Below are 13,214 nucleotides of genomic sequence, written 5' to 3' on the forward strand. Positions count from 1 at the left end.
TTTCCATTCAGGGCTTTTATGGGAATTTGCTCTCCCTCCCAGGCAAGGCCTGAGTTTCCAGCGTGCTCCAGGATGGAGCTCCAAGGGATGCTGCCCTTGGGTTTGATGAGCACCCTGAAGATAAGGAAGGGGTGACAGCAGGAGGTCAGCGCTGCTGAAAGGAAGGGCTTGATCTGGACAGCGTGTTTTTGTTGGAAGATGGATGTTTGGGAATGAAGGCAGATCCCCACAGCCCCACTGGCTTTATGGCATTTTCCAAGGCATTGGGGGTTGGTCAAAATCCCAACTTTTCAGCCACCTGGAGTTCCCCAGGCTCTTCCCTGGCCCAAGAACCTGCTGGCCCCACAGCAAGTCATGGATGTTTGGGCAGAGCATGATGAGGAGGATCTTCTCCCTTCTTGACTTGTCTGGGAAGCAATGCCTAGGCTGTCCCTGCCACTCCTTTCCATAGAAACACAGAATTCAGGATGGTTTGGGCTGAAAGGGACTTCAAAGCCCATCCAGTTCCACCTTCTGCCATGGGCAGGGACACCTTCCACTACCCCAGCTTGCTCCAAGCCCTGTCCAACTCTGCCTGGAACACTTCCAGGGATGAGGCAGCCCCAGCTGGTTCCCAGAGATGGAGGGGGCATCCCAGAGCAGTTGGGACACGTGGGCAGGCAAAGGTGAGGGGCAGCACCGACAGGTTCTGTCAAACACCTCTGGCTGCCAGGTGCCACCAGGATGGGCAGAGCTGAGGCAGCCATGAGTGCCAAAAAGGGAAAGAACAATTTGGGAGGAAGTTTTGGGGCCTGGATGAAAAGCAGCTGTGAGTTCTGCTCCTGGGAGAGAACAGGGAGAGGTGAGGGGTCAGAGGGTCCAGCAGCCAGGCGGGGTTGGGGGGGATGGCTGGAGACAGTCCTGGGACAACCTGGGAGAGTTGGCTTTGGGCAGAGGGACTGGCTGCCCTGGCCAGCAGCTCTCGGCAGAGGGGACTCCCAGTGCCTCCTCTGGGAGTGGTGCAAGCATGGAAATCATCCCCTTGGCTCCTCAGGAGGGGATGGGAGCAGAACAGGACAATTCATCCTCTTGACTTGCAGGCTCCGGTTCCCTGCTGCTGCTCCCTCCCACTCCCACTCCACCGCGAGCTGCCAGGGCAGACAAAATCCCAGCAGCCAGGGCATTCCCTGTGTCCCGAGGAGGTGTTTATAATGTGAGGAACTCCTGAAGGGATGGGAGCAGGAATGGGAACAGCAGCTCCTTTCCCTGGGCAGAGCTCCTGCCTCGCTGCTGTCCCTGGTGGGGAGTGAGAAATGGAGCTGACAGGAGCTCCTGCAGCACCCGGAGCTTGGCAGCCCCAGAAAAACCCTCTCCTTGCTCCAGCAGTGCCTCCCCACAGCCCTCAACCTCTTCCTCCCTCACCTCCTGCCCCAGAGCTCACACCGCTGGTTTCTCTCAGCCTGCAAGATTTTGGGGATAGGGAATGAGCCCCACTCCAGATTCCTGCCCCAGCCCCGCGGTGTGAGGGGCTCTGGGCTGTCCTGAAGCCCAGCGTGGCAGAAGCACCGGCTCCATCTCCCGAACAAGCCGAATCCCAGAATCCCAGCAGGCAGCAGGGGTAGGATGACAAATTGTTCTGACTAATAGTCTAAACAATGGGAAACAATGGAAGTCAGGGAGCAGCCCATAAAATATGCAGCACGCAGGGGGCTTGGCTATTTTATTTGATTTTCAGATGGATATTCCAGTGGCCAGGATCCATCAGGAATAGAACAACACACGTCAAGCTCAATAAGGGTTTGCCAGGGATGGTGGCGGGAGGATGCAGAAATTCCTGCTCGGGGGTGAACTTGGGAAGCCTGACTTGGAGTCAAGTGCTCGGGGAAAGGAGCAGCTCTCCCTTCCCGGCACAGGAGCATCCATCCCACCTTCTCCAGAGGGATGGCGATGAAGTGCCTGAGCCTGACCCGTGGAAGAGGGGCAGGAAGGCTGGGAAGAGGCGTGGGAAGGCTGCCCGGCTGATGTGGTTGAGCAGACGGGGGAGGTTTTCTGTCTCCTCTTTGAAATTCCTTTGCGTTCAGGGTTATTTTGGAAGTCAAAAGCTGTTAGATTCCCTGGAAGCTTGGGGAGGGAGATTGCCTGGGTTTGTTCTGACGCGATTCCCCTGCACAGCTGTTTGTGCCATCAGCAGTGGGGCTGCTCTTTCAAAAGAAGACATTTTATCCATTAAAAAGAAATCCATAGATGATGAATATGGATTTGGGCTAAGGCTGAGTGATGAAATCCTCTCTGAGGTGCAAAGATCCCATTATCCATCCGTCTGCGGCCTGCCAGGGACCAGTGGTGGGTTCCCTCAGAGACCCCTCAGCTTTCTGGAAGCCTGGAGGTCAACGAGGATGTGAAGGGCTCTCCAGCCAGGAAGTTTCTCTCCCAAGTCTCCTTTCAGTGCTGTGTTGGAGCAGGGCAGGAGCGCTGTGAGAACAACCCTTGGAAGCTGCTGTGAGGCTCCCAGCTGGATCAGAAAATGTGGGCTCAGCACAGGGGGGATGCAGAGCTCTTGGTGGGAAGGAGGGAGGTGGAAGCACTTCCCTCTGCCCTCTGAGAGGGGCTCATGCCCTGATCCCACCTGGACCATGGATATCTGCTGTGGCTGGGCTTTCCTGGGTGAGTCCCGGCTGGGGAACGCTGGGCACAGACTGTGGGGACCTGCAGAATGCCCGGGGACTGGGACATTGGGGTTGGAGCTCTTAGGGACAGGGTGACTCTGCTCACAGGGCATCAGAGGTGGCTCTGGATGGGCAGCACCTGGAGGATGTGGGTCTGGTGCCATGCACAGGTACAGGGGCTCTTTTCTGATGTCCTTGTCTCTATCTCAGCATTCCTGGAGGTTGTTTGTAGGATCCAACAACTTCCCCATCCAAACCAGAGCTGTTTCATTCCCACTTCCACACACAACTTCCACAGCCTGATGCTTCCTAATGAGCTAAATGGGAGTGACTTGAACCTTGTCCATAGGGTTGGCACAGCTACAACCGTCCTTATTACACTTGTCAGGCAGTCATTTATGTTTGCATTTATAATTTTGCATGGAAAGGTGGCCTAGAGCTGGCACATTCCCTGTGGGGACAAGGACCTTGGAACCATGGAATGGTTTGGCTTGGAAGTGACCTCAAACCCCATCTCATTTCTCCCCACCTGCCATGGACAGGGACACCTTCCCCTATCCCGTTGCTCCAAGCCCTGCCCAACCTGGCCTTGGACACTTCCAAGGATGGACAATTCAGTCCTTCCCTTGACCTATTTTTTTTTTTTTTGCTTTTGCTTCTTCCTCTGTCTCCAGGGTAGGGCAAGAGGATGAGAAGACAAAGAGCACAGAACACCTGGAGAGAAGGCAGAGAGAGCAGCAAGGCAAATCACCGCAGCGGGAGGGAAATGGAGCAGCTGAAATTGGGAAAAACAGCTCCAAGTTTGTCACTGTCTGCACCTGATGCAAATCCGTTTGCCGGGGGATGTTGGGAGCAGAGAGCAGAACGCTCCTGATTTCACAGGGTTGTGTTGTGAGCGAGAAGATCCCAGAGAGAGCGCGACTGAGGGGAAAATAAAATGGACAGCGCCAACCAAACCCAATGGATGCAACCCCCGGCATTGTCGGAGGGAAGCGCTGCCCTGAAGGGAGGGGGTCGGTAGCAAGCCCGGCCAAAAACCGCTTTAAAAGCCTCCTTTTTAGATGGCATTTGTTCTTCAAAGCCATCAGGGCTCGGGGAAAAGCCGGGCCATTTCCCTCTGCCTCTGACATGTTAATGGCTGTATTTTGGAGTCATTAAATATTGAAATGCAGCACACTCTGCAGCTGCCAAACCTCCCCGCAGCCCTGCTCTCCCCCTTCTCCTCTGCTCCAGAGCCTTCTCCCCTCTCCGTTTTCTCCAGCAATTCCTCCTCCATCCTCCTCTTCCTCCTTCCTCTGCTTCCTCCACGCCCTTCCCCAGCTTCTCCCCGCTCTGCCGTTCACCCCCAGCCTTCCTCCCCATCATTCCTCTGCTGGAATCTCAGTTCCTGGGAAACGCTTGATAATCTGCAGCTTTAATATTCTCACCTTGCCAGTCTCCTATTCAGCGGGACTCGGAGAATTACAAATGTATTTATCTGGGTCCACTGGAGAGCGAGAGAAACAAAGAAACCAGCGGGGCTTTTCTAACGAGGAATGACTAATTTGACCCAGGAGAGCCCGTCCTCTTTCAAGCACTCAATTTTCCCCTGGTTTTGCATCCAAAGATAACGCTGGCGATGCCAGAGGCGGGGATGGGGCACTGCCAGCTCGGTGCTGAGCCCTGCTGGGGCTGCTGCTGGCAGGGTTTGCTTTACCTGCTCCCTCGCTGGGAGCCAGCCCGCCGAGCCAGGCACGGAGGGCTTGGAAAAGCCGCTCTTTGTCTGTGGATGCTCGGAGTTCGGGGCTCCGTAAGCACCGAGAAATCCCAGCCCCAACGCGCATCCTTGCCGGGACCGGGCTGGGATGTGGCCGGGCTTTCTGCAGCCTTCCCGCAGGGATGGGAAGGGACCCTGACCTGCCCTTGGGCACTTCCAGGGATCCTGGAGCAGCCACAGCTTCTCCGACATCCTATCCCAGAGCCTCACCACATCTCTGGGAAGAATTCCTTCCCAATATCCCGCCCAACCCTGCCCTCTGGCAGCGGGAAGCCATTGCCTGTGTCCTGTCCCACCAGACCCTTGTCCAAAATCCCTCTTCAGCTCTCTGAGAGGCCCTTTAGGCCCTGGAAATTGCTCTGAGCTCTCCCTGGAGCTTCCTTTCCTCCAGGTGAGCACCCCCAGCTCTCCCAGCCTGGCTCCATGGCAGAGGGGTTCATTTCCAAGAGAGTTTTCCTTCTGGTGATCCTGGTTATTCCAGGCTGGATGGGCTAAATTCCAGCTCAGCCCTGTGGTGTTACTGGATCCAGACTCTGTCTTCTGGCTGATCCACTCAGCTCCCATCCTGCATTGGGTACACATGGAAAGGACACTGAATACCATGGATTTCTGGGTAGAAATAAGTATTTAGGCCAACAGACTTGCGATTTTTTTTATTGCAAATGAAGAGCTGGGATGAAAGCTCCTGGGATGAAACACAAATCCTCCGTGGACTTTTTTTTCCCAAAGAGAGGAGCAAATGTGGTTTAGTGGGCACAGACAGGATGAGTGGTCCTGGAAGAGTTGTGCTTGTGTAGTCTGGAGAGAAATCAGAGGCTGAAATGGTTCTGATTGCTTCCTGGAAAGACATGGAAGAGGAAACACTCAGGAATGCAAGGAACTCTGGAAGGACACCGTTGGCACAAGCATGAATTGGTAGAAACCTGTCGTGAATAAATGTCAGTTGAAAACTGAAGGAGGTTTCTCCCAATCATCAGATGAGGGAGTTTATAAAATAACTTTCCAGCGGGGTAATTGAGGGAGGAAACTTAACTGGTTCAAGATGGGAGGCTGACAAATTTCGGAATTTCAGTTTAGGATGGGGCTGGATTTGACAGTCTGGCCCCTCTTGACTGTGTCCTGCCTCAGCCCAGGACTCTGCACTTGTGTAGGGTGCACGGAGCTCATCCATGCCTGGCCACGGATCCACGGGCAGCCCTGCACTCCCACTCACCTGTCCCTGACACAGAGGCTTTTCTGCTGGTTAATAAGCCCTGACATGCCAGACATGGAAACTATGAAAATTGGCCAATTCTTTAATATTTTAAGCCCCATCACAGCCGTTTCTGGGCAGAGCAAAGTGCTTTAGGATGCCTTAGCAAGGAAATGGGAACTATCATTTGGGATAATCTGCCTGAGCTGGATTGACCTGCTGATCCCAGCCAGACCCTCCTTCTCCAGCACACCCCTCCCTACATCCAGCTCTGCTGCCCAGATGGGGAAAGGAAAATCACGGAATCATAATTTATTTAGGTTGGAAAACCCTCTGAGCCCATCAAGCCCAATTGCTCCCACAGCACTGCCAAGGCCACTGCTGACCCATGTCCCCAGCTGCCACATCCACGAGCACTTGAACACTTCCATGGTGACTCCATCCCTTCCCTTCTCCCCTTCCCAGCCAGGCATCCTGCAGAGGGGCTGTGCCAGAGGCAGGGGCTGTGCAGGAACAGCATTGGGAGCGGATGCTCCGGCTCCAAACTCTCTCCCAGCATCCCCTCCCAGCTCCCCCTTTCCTGTGCTGCCCCAGGAAGGACTGGGTGAGATCCAGGCTCCTGCCCAGACTCCTTCCTTAATCTAAATCAGGGAAAGGTATTTTTTCTTCTTCCTTTTATTCCACCCTGAGTGTTGTGCAGTTGCCACTGACAAAGGAGCCGGAATTCCACGCATTTCTCTGGCTGTTTAGCAGAGCTGCTGCCCTACTCTCCCCTGTCAGACACTAATCTCTCCTAATATTTAACAGTCCCAGTAGGCAGCAGGATTTATCCTCTGGCCTTTCTACCTGTCATTCCATCCCTTCTCACTAAGGAGCCCTTTGATTCCCTTCCGAGGAGAGGTGCCAGGACCAGCGTGATGGATTGGCTCGTGCTGGCAGTTGGAGGAGCAGCTCCATTTCTCTCTGCTCCAGCTGTCGGGTGTTTATCCGGGGCAGCTCCCTGCAGCTGGGAAGGCCCTTGTGCCTCCTTGCAGGGAGCCGTGCGGACGGGCAGGCATTCCAAGCGGGAAGGGGCTGTGGGTGTTAATGCTGCAGCTCCTCAGGGCGCCGCTCCAAACCGCAGCCGGAGCTGTGGATGTTGGAGCTCCCGCGATGATCTGCATCTAAAACCCTCATCCATCGCAGGCAGGAATTCCTCCCCCAGCGCTCCCGGATCCCTTCCCAGAGCTCTGCCTCCACATGTTCCCTTTCCTCGGCATCCCAGCGGCCGTGTCCTTGGAAACACGGCCCGGGGGGTGAACAGACTCAGAAGGAAAAGGTGGGGCTGCCCCGGGGGGGCAGAGCTGTCCCGTCCTCATCCTGCAGGATGGTGTGGCCGGTGCCAGGGAGGAGCCCGGATTCCAGCAAGGATGCCGCACTGTGGAGCAGGGATGCTGCATCCCGCTGACAGAGCCGGTCCCTGAGCCTCTCCCTGCTCCGCAGGCAGGTGCTGGAGCAGCTCGGGAGCTGAAGGTGTCAGGGCAGCACAGGAGCTCTTTCTACCACTAACGAGCTCTTTAATTGCCACTTCCTTAGGCTGGGATTGGAAGTGATTAAGTCCCGGCTCTCCTCGGGCGGGGGTCGGGTTACGGCTGGGCCGGGCTTTGGGCGGGGGTCGGGGACTGCTCCGGGGGCGTTTCTCTGTGGCAAGGGCAGAAACCCAAATCCCTCACTGATGGCCCTTCCCGACGTCACTGCCACCCCAGGGTGCCGCCCCGGCCCCGTCAGCAGGATCCGTGCAAGGACAAGGACACGATCCCAAGTTTCCTCTCCTCGCTTTTTCCCTTCCCCTCCTGCCTAAAAGCGGCCAGGTCAGGACACTGCAAGGTCCACCAGGGCACAAATAATCCTGCAGAGCCATGGAAAACAGGCTCCACAGAATCCCTGTGAAGGGGCCCGTGTTCAACACTGACCTGTCTGGGCCAGGATTTCCCAGATTTCCCTTCCTTCTCGGACATAATTCCTGGAAGTGTTGAAGGATTGGAGCAACCTGGTGGATGGAAGGTGACCCCACCCATGGATGGGCTTTAGGGTCCTTTTCATCCCACACCTTTTTGTGACCCCGTGGTTCTCCATCCTGGATTTCTCTTCTCTCCCCAGACTGGGGGAAGGCAGGAGCTGGCAGGACAGACATTCCCATCACTCCCTGTCCCTACTGCTCTGTCCTGGCTGGACGCAGCCACCGCCACCACTGAAATGTTGGTGACATCTTGGGTGACCAGAGCGTGTCCATGGAGGGGAGAGTTTGCAGTGTCAGCATCCACGTGCAGCTACTCCAGAGGGAACAGGGAGCACAGTGCCTGGAGGCCTCTGGACACAGGGGGCTTTTTTGGGGAGAGAGAATAATCAGGACTTTTGTTGAAAGGCAGTGCGGGAGCTGCCGCTGTTCCACACGGATCAGCTTTAAATCCGCGTGCAGACAGCTGGGATGGCACAGCCACATCCCAAATCCAGGCCTGGCTTAGCTGCCCAAAATCATTAGTGAAGCTTTTGGAGAGGAGCACTCATGGCTCACTGCTTGGAACAGCCAGAGCAAGAGGAAGAGCTCCTGGGAATGATTCGGGGAAGGTGAAATTTGTTCCATGCTCCATCTCTGGGTTTGGTGTCTCCCTGTCCTACAGTTGGGGGGAACTGGCAGAGGCAGCTCTCACCTGTCTTGGGGCAGTGGGACAGACCCAGTGGGATGGTGGGATATGGGATAAGGAATGGGGAGCTGGCTCTGGGATTGTGAGCAGCTGTTGTTCCTTCCCCTCTGCAGCACCAGCTCCAGCTCAGGACTGAGAACCAGGATCTCTCCTCCTGCTTTCCTTGCACGAGAGCAGGGATGAGAAAAATGCGGGAAAATGGGGGAAAAACGTGGGAAAATGATGGCATCACTCCTCTGGACCCATCCCAACCTCACCTGAGCCCTCCCAGGGCTCACCTGGGCTCAGCTGATGTGGGAGCCATGGATGACCCCGATCTTGCCCTGCTCCTGCCAGGGGGGGCAGATAAGAGACAAGGTCTCCTTTCTCCTCCTCTGGCTCCATCCCAGAACAGACAGTGCTGAGAGAATGGAAACATCCCTGGAAAAGTTGAACTTCTATGGATCTCCAAGTGGGCTAGCCTGAACTTGACTTTGTGGGGTTAAATCCATCACTACTGGACACAAGCCAGAGTGTTTTCCACTAACAGCAAACTCCTAATGGCTTTAAATTGAAAGAAAGCCGGATGAGATGGGAAATTAGGGAGACATTCTTCCCTGTGAGGGTCAGGAGGCACAGGGTGCCCAGAAAATCTGTGGCTGCCCCATCCCTGGAAGTGTCCAAGGCCTGGTTGGACAGGGCTTGGAGAAACCTGGGCTAGTGGAAGGTGTCCCTGCCCATGGTGGGAGTGGGATTTAAGGTCCTTTCCAACCCACCATGTGATTCCTGACCCAGGGAATGGGGCTATTCCCAGCACAGCCCTATCTCTGCAGGATGCCGGGGGTACGAGTGCTCCTGGGGGTCTGGGAGGCTGAGGGGAGCTCATGGAGCACGGCTGGGACACTCAGAGTCCGATACTTCCCCTCCTCCTCCTCCATTCCCTGAGGAGAATTCCCATAAGGCGTGGGGGCTGACCATCCCTGGCATCTCCCGACTCCATGACAGGACAATCCTGGACCCATGGCTGAGCAACCCTAACATTTCCCTGCCCAGCTCCAAACAAACCCAGCTGCTGCTGTTACCCCGTCCATCCCCAGCCCCGTCCTTCCCCAGCCTGCCTCTCCTGCCGTTTCCAGAGCCGTTCCATGATGGATGTGATTAAAATCTGCTCGGAGAGCACTCGATCCTCCCGTGCTGCCTTTGAACCTCGGATCATTAATGTCTCCATATGGGCACCATTTTTCCTTGTCACGACACAGCTGGATCTGGAGAGAGCCGGAGCTGAGGCCGCTTCCCAGTGGCAAAACCCTCAAGAGCCCGGACTCCAGAGCTCTGCCCACCTTTGGGAAAGGTCAGGAATATAAATAGCTGTTGCCAGGAGGTCCTCAGGCACTGGGCAAGAATGGAGATGGCTTCTGGAATGGCAGGGAGGGCTTTAAGAGCTCTTTTCTGCCTGATTTGAACTCTCTCCCTGCTCTCTGCTCCTTCCCCTCCACCGCTCATTCCCATTTTTCCTCCCTCCCACTCAGTCTGGTTTTTTGAAGGGCCACAATTCCTTTCCAGTTTTATTTCTCATTAAAAATAAATAGTGGTGCTATAATTTACAGCGAGTTTAATTAGAAATGAGTTACGTGAGCTGAGCATTAGGACTTAATTGCTCGTTCCTAAAACAATTTCCTCATCTGAAATGTCCCCAGTTAATGATCATTCATTAAATAGGATTGGAGGCTCCGAGGTGGAGTTGGAATGGCTGGAGATTCCCTGTGATGGGGCTACAGCCACTGGGCATGGAGCCCCTGGAGCTGGGGGACCTGGGATGAGGGCAGCTGAATTCCCTGCAATGGGAATGACCACCAAATATTCCCTTTGGAAAGAACTCCCAGTCCTGGAGCTGGGACTGTGCCCCCAGAGCACGAGGGGTCCAAGGCTCCATGGGGTTGGAATTCCCTGGCTAGGAGCCACGTGCTGACACCCAAACCTTCCACCCACACCTTCCACCATCCCTTTGAGATGTGGAACCCCCATCTCTGTGGCGAGGGCAATCTTGGCCAGCCCTGCCTGGGGTTTTTGGGGAAGGAGATGATTTTCCGGAGGAATGTTGGTTAATCAGAACAGGAACGTTCACAGGAAGCGGGGGGCGATGGCGCTGGGGTTGGGCTGTGCTTTACTTGCGCATTTTTAGTCCAAAAAATTCCTAATCAAAACCACATCTGCAGAGAGCAGCCCTGAGCCTGCCCCCAGCCCCACGCCCAGGGAATCGGGTTGTCAGCAAGGCCGGGAGGACTTGGAATGGTCAGGAGGGCACTGGAATGGCCAGGGGGGCACTGGAATGGCCAGGGGGGCACTGGAATGGTCAGGGGGGCACTGGAATGGCCAGGGGGGCACTGGAATGGCCAGGGGGGCACTGGAATGGTCAAGGGGGCACTGGAATGGCCAGAGGGACACTGGAATGGTCAGGAGGGCACTGGCACTGGCAGGATTTGTCCTTGGTCCCCCAGGTCTGTGCCCTGTGGTGCTGCAGCTCATGGGGACATAGCTGGCAGGGATGGGATGGGATGGGATACGATGGGATGGGATGGATGGAATGCAATGGGATGGCAGCACTTTCTTTTTTCTCAGTTTTGAGCAGGAATTCCTGAAAAGCTGAAACAAGCACATTCCTTAAAAAAAAAACCCTTTGTTTTGACACATCAGCGTTTTTCTAGGGAGACAAGAAAAAAAAAAAAATCCCACAACAAAACCAACCCCAAACTTTGTCCACTCGATTGGAAAAGTCCATGGCAGATCCTGCTCTGTCCCGGCAGAGGGAGGGGCTGGACTGGGCTCTCCATCCTGGATCCCCAGAGGTGCTGGAGGGCAGGGAATGACCCGGGAAGAGGCTGGAGCCTCCAGGCTCTGCGGGTGGAGCTGCAGGATGAGCCCGAACCCAGCTCTGGTTCGTGCCCGGGGAGGCTCCGGGCCACGAGGGAAGGAGGGATGGCAGGAGGAGGGCGGGAAGGAGGGATGGCATCCCGCTGGAGGGAGGGAAGGAGGGCTGTCATCCCGGTGGGAAGGAAGGAAGGATGGCATCCCGGCGGAGGGATGGCATCCCCGGGACACGCCTGGCTCCGCACAGCAGGACGCTGTCACCTAGCAACGGGTAAGCGATGACAACACTTCCTCGGGTGACAAACATCCCGTGCCACTGATCTCTTCCCAAGGAAGTGTAAAACAGGGAAGAGCAGGGTTTGAAGACAGAGAGGATGAGGGAGACACGAGCCCCTGGATAACCTCTCCAGGACCCAAGACATCATCAGGGCCAGCCGGGGGTGTCTGCTGGCATCCAGCATCCCTCAGCACACGGCTTTGGGGAATGGGGGAGATAAAGAACTGCGAGGAAAGGGCTCGGTCCCAGGGAAAGGAAATGATTTCCCTCTCAAGTGATCCTGGGCACCATTATGGAAATAACGGAGAGGGAACAGGGATGGAGGCAGGGAAAGGGCTGCAGGGAGAGAGGGATGGGACCTGTGGGATGGCACAGCCAGGGGACAGGGCGTGAGGGACACACGGGGGACACGGGCTGGGCATGGAGGGGAGGAGAGGAGAGGAGAGGAGAGGAGAGGAGAGGAGAGGAGAGGAGAGGAGAGGAGAGGAGAGGAGAGGAGAGGAGAGGAGAGGAGAGGAGAGGAGAGGAGAGGAGAGGAGAGGAGAGGAGAGGAGAGGAGAGGAGAGGAGAGGAGAGGAGAGGAGAGGAGAGGAGAGGAGAGGAGAGGAGAGGAGAGGAGAGGAGAGGAGAGGAGAGGAGAGGAGAGGAGAGGAGAGGAGAGGAGAGGAGAGGAGAGGAGAGGAGAGGAGAGGAGAGGAGAGGAGAGGAGAGGAGAGGAGAGGAGAGGAGAGGAGAGGAGAGGAGAGGAGAGGAGAGGAGAGGAGAGGAGAGGAGAGGAGAGGAGAGGAGAGGAGAGGAGAGGAGAGGAGAGGAGAGGAGAGGAGAGGAGAGGAGAGGAGAGGAGAGGAGAGAGAAAAGGGAAATGAAGAGAAGGAAAAAGGAAAAAATAGAAAAAGGCAAAAAGACAAAAAGGAAAAAAGGGAAAAAAGGATAAAGGAAAAAAGGAAAAAAGGGAAAGGAAAAAGAAGGCAGCAAGGCCTCTGCTCCTCTCAGCCTCTCCTCAGATGCTCAGGGGTGATTTCTGATCCATGAGGCATGAGCAAGTGGGATAGGGAGAAGCTGAGATCTGCCCTGTTTTGACCCAAAGGTTGGATTCCGGAGGTTTGGGTGGTAGAGTCAAGTCCCTGCAGCCAGACAGGGCTGCCCAGCTCTGCTCTCGGACACTCTGGGGATTCCTGGAGCTGTGTGATCCCCTCTTGGACACTGCCATGATTCCCAGGCTGTTCCACCCTCAGAGCCCAGCTCCAGTGGCTCCCGCTCCCTTCCTGCTCTGTCTTCCTTGCAGGATTTGCAGTAGCAGATAAATAAACAGCCATCAATCACCAGGCCCAGCAGCGCTCACCTTATGGGACTTGTTTCCTCTCCAAATACACAATTTAATTTCTATTTAGCTTCCCTTGAATTTTAATGTCGACTTTGGACATAAATATTTGAGTGTTGGGAGTGGGACAAAGTGGGAGCAGGTGATGGGAGATCCCACAGGGCTGTCTCTCTCCGGAGCAGGAGCATCCCTGTCTTCACCCCCAGGATGTCCAGAGCTTGGGGACCTCCAGGACCTCAAGGTCCCTCCTGACCTCCGGGTTGGGATCCTCCAGCGAGGAGCACTGCTCGGGTCCTCTGCCCACAGCCCTGAATTTCCCAGGCCAGGGGGGGTGATGCAGGATGGTGACATTCCCAAAACACACGGATGTGGGAGCAGCCGTGACCCTGGGCTGTGCCTCGTGTGCTGTGTTTATGGAAAGCTCTGTAAACTCATCCCAGGGGTCCCTGGGGACTGAGACAGATGGTCCTGGAGCTTGGTGACAGTTTATCT

The 13,214-nt window shown here is 55.6% G+C and overlaps 1 long non-coding RNA gene across 1 annotated transcript; it reads right to left on the reverse strand.

Moving 5' to 3' along the window:
- Positions 1-4,852: 4,852 nt before the first annotated feature.
- On the reverse strand, positions 4,853-11,126 carry LOC140684134 (uncharacterized). The gene is made up of 2 exons (XR_012055881.1): positions 11,002-11,126; positions 4,853-5,239 (listed from the first exon to the last, which is right to left on the reverse strand). It is a non-coding gene; the product is annotated as an uncharacterized lncRNA (long non-coding RNA).
- Positions 11,127-13,214: the final 2,088 nt, after the last annotated feature.

Source organism: Taeniopygia guttata, chromosome 4A (genome assembly GCF_048771995.1).
Source record: "Taeniopygia guttata chromosome 4A, bTaeGut7.mat, whole genome shotgun sequence".
Classification (NCBI taxonomy): domain Eukaryota; kingdom Metazoa; phylum Chordata; class Aves; order Passeriformes; family Estrildidae; genus Taeniopygia; species Taeniopygia guttata.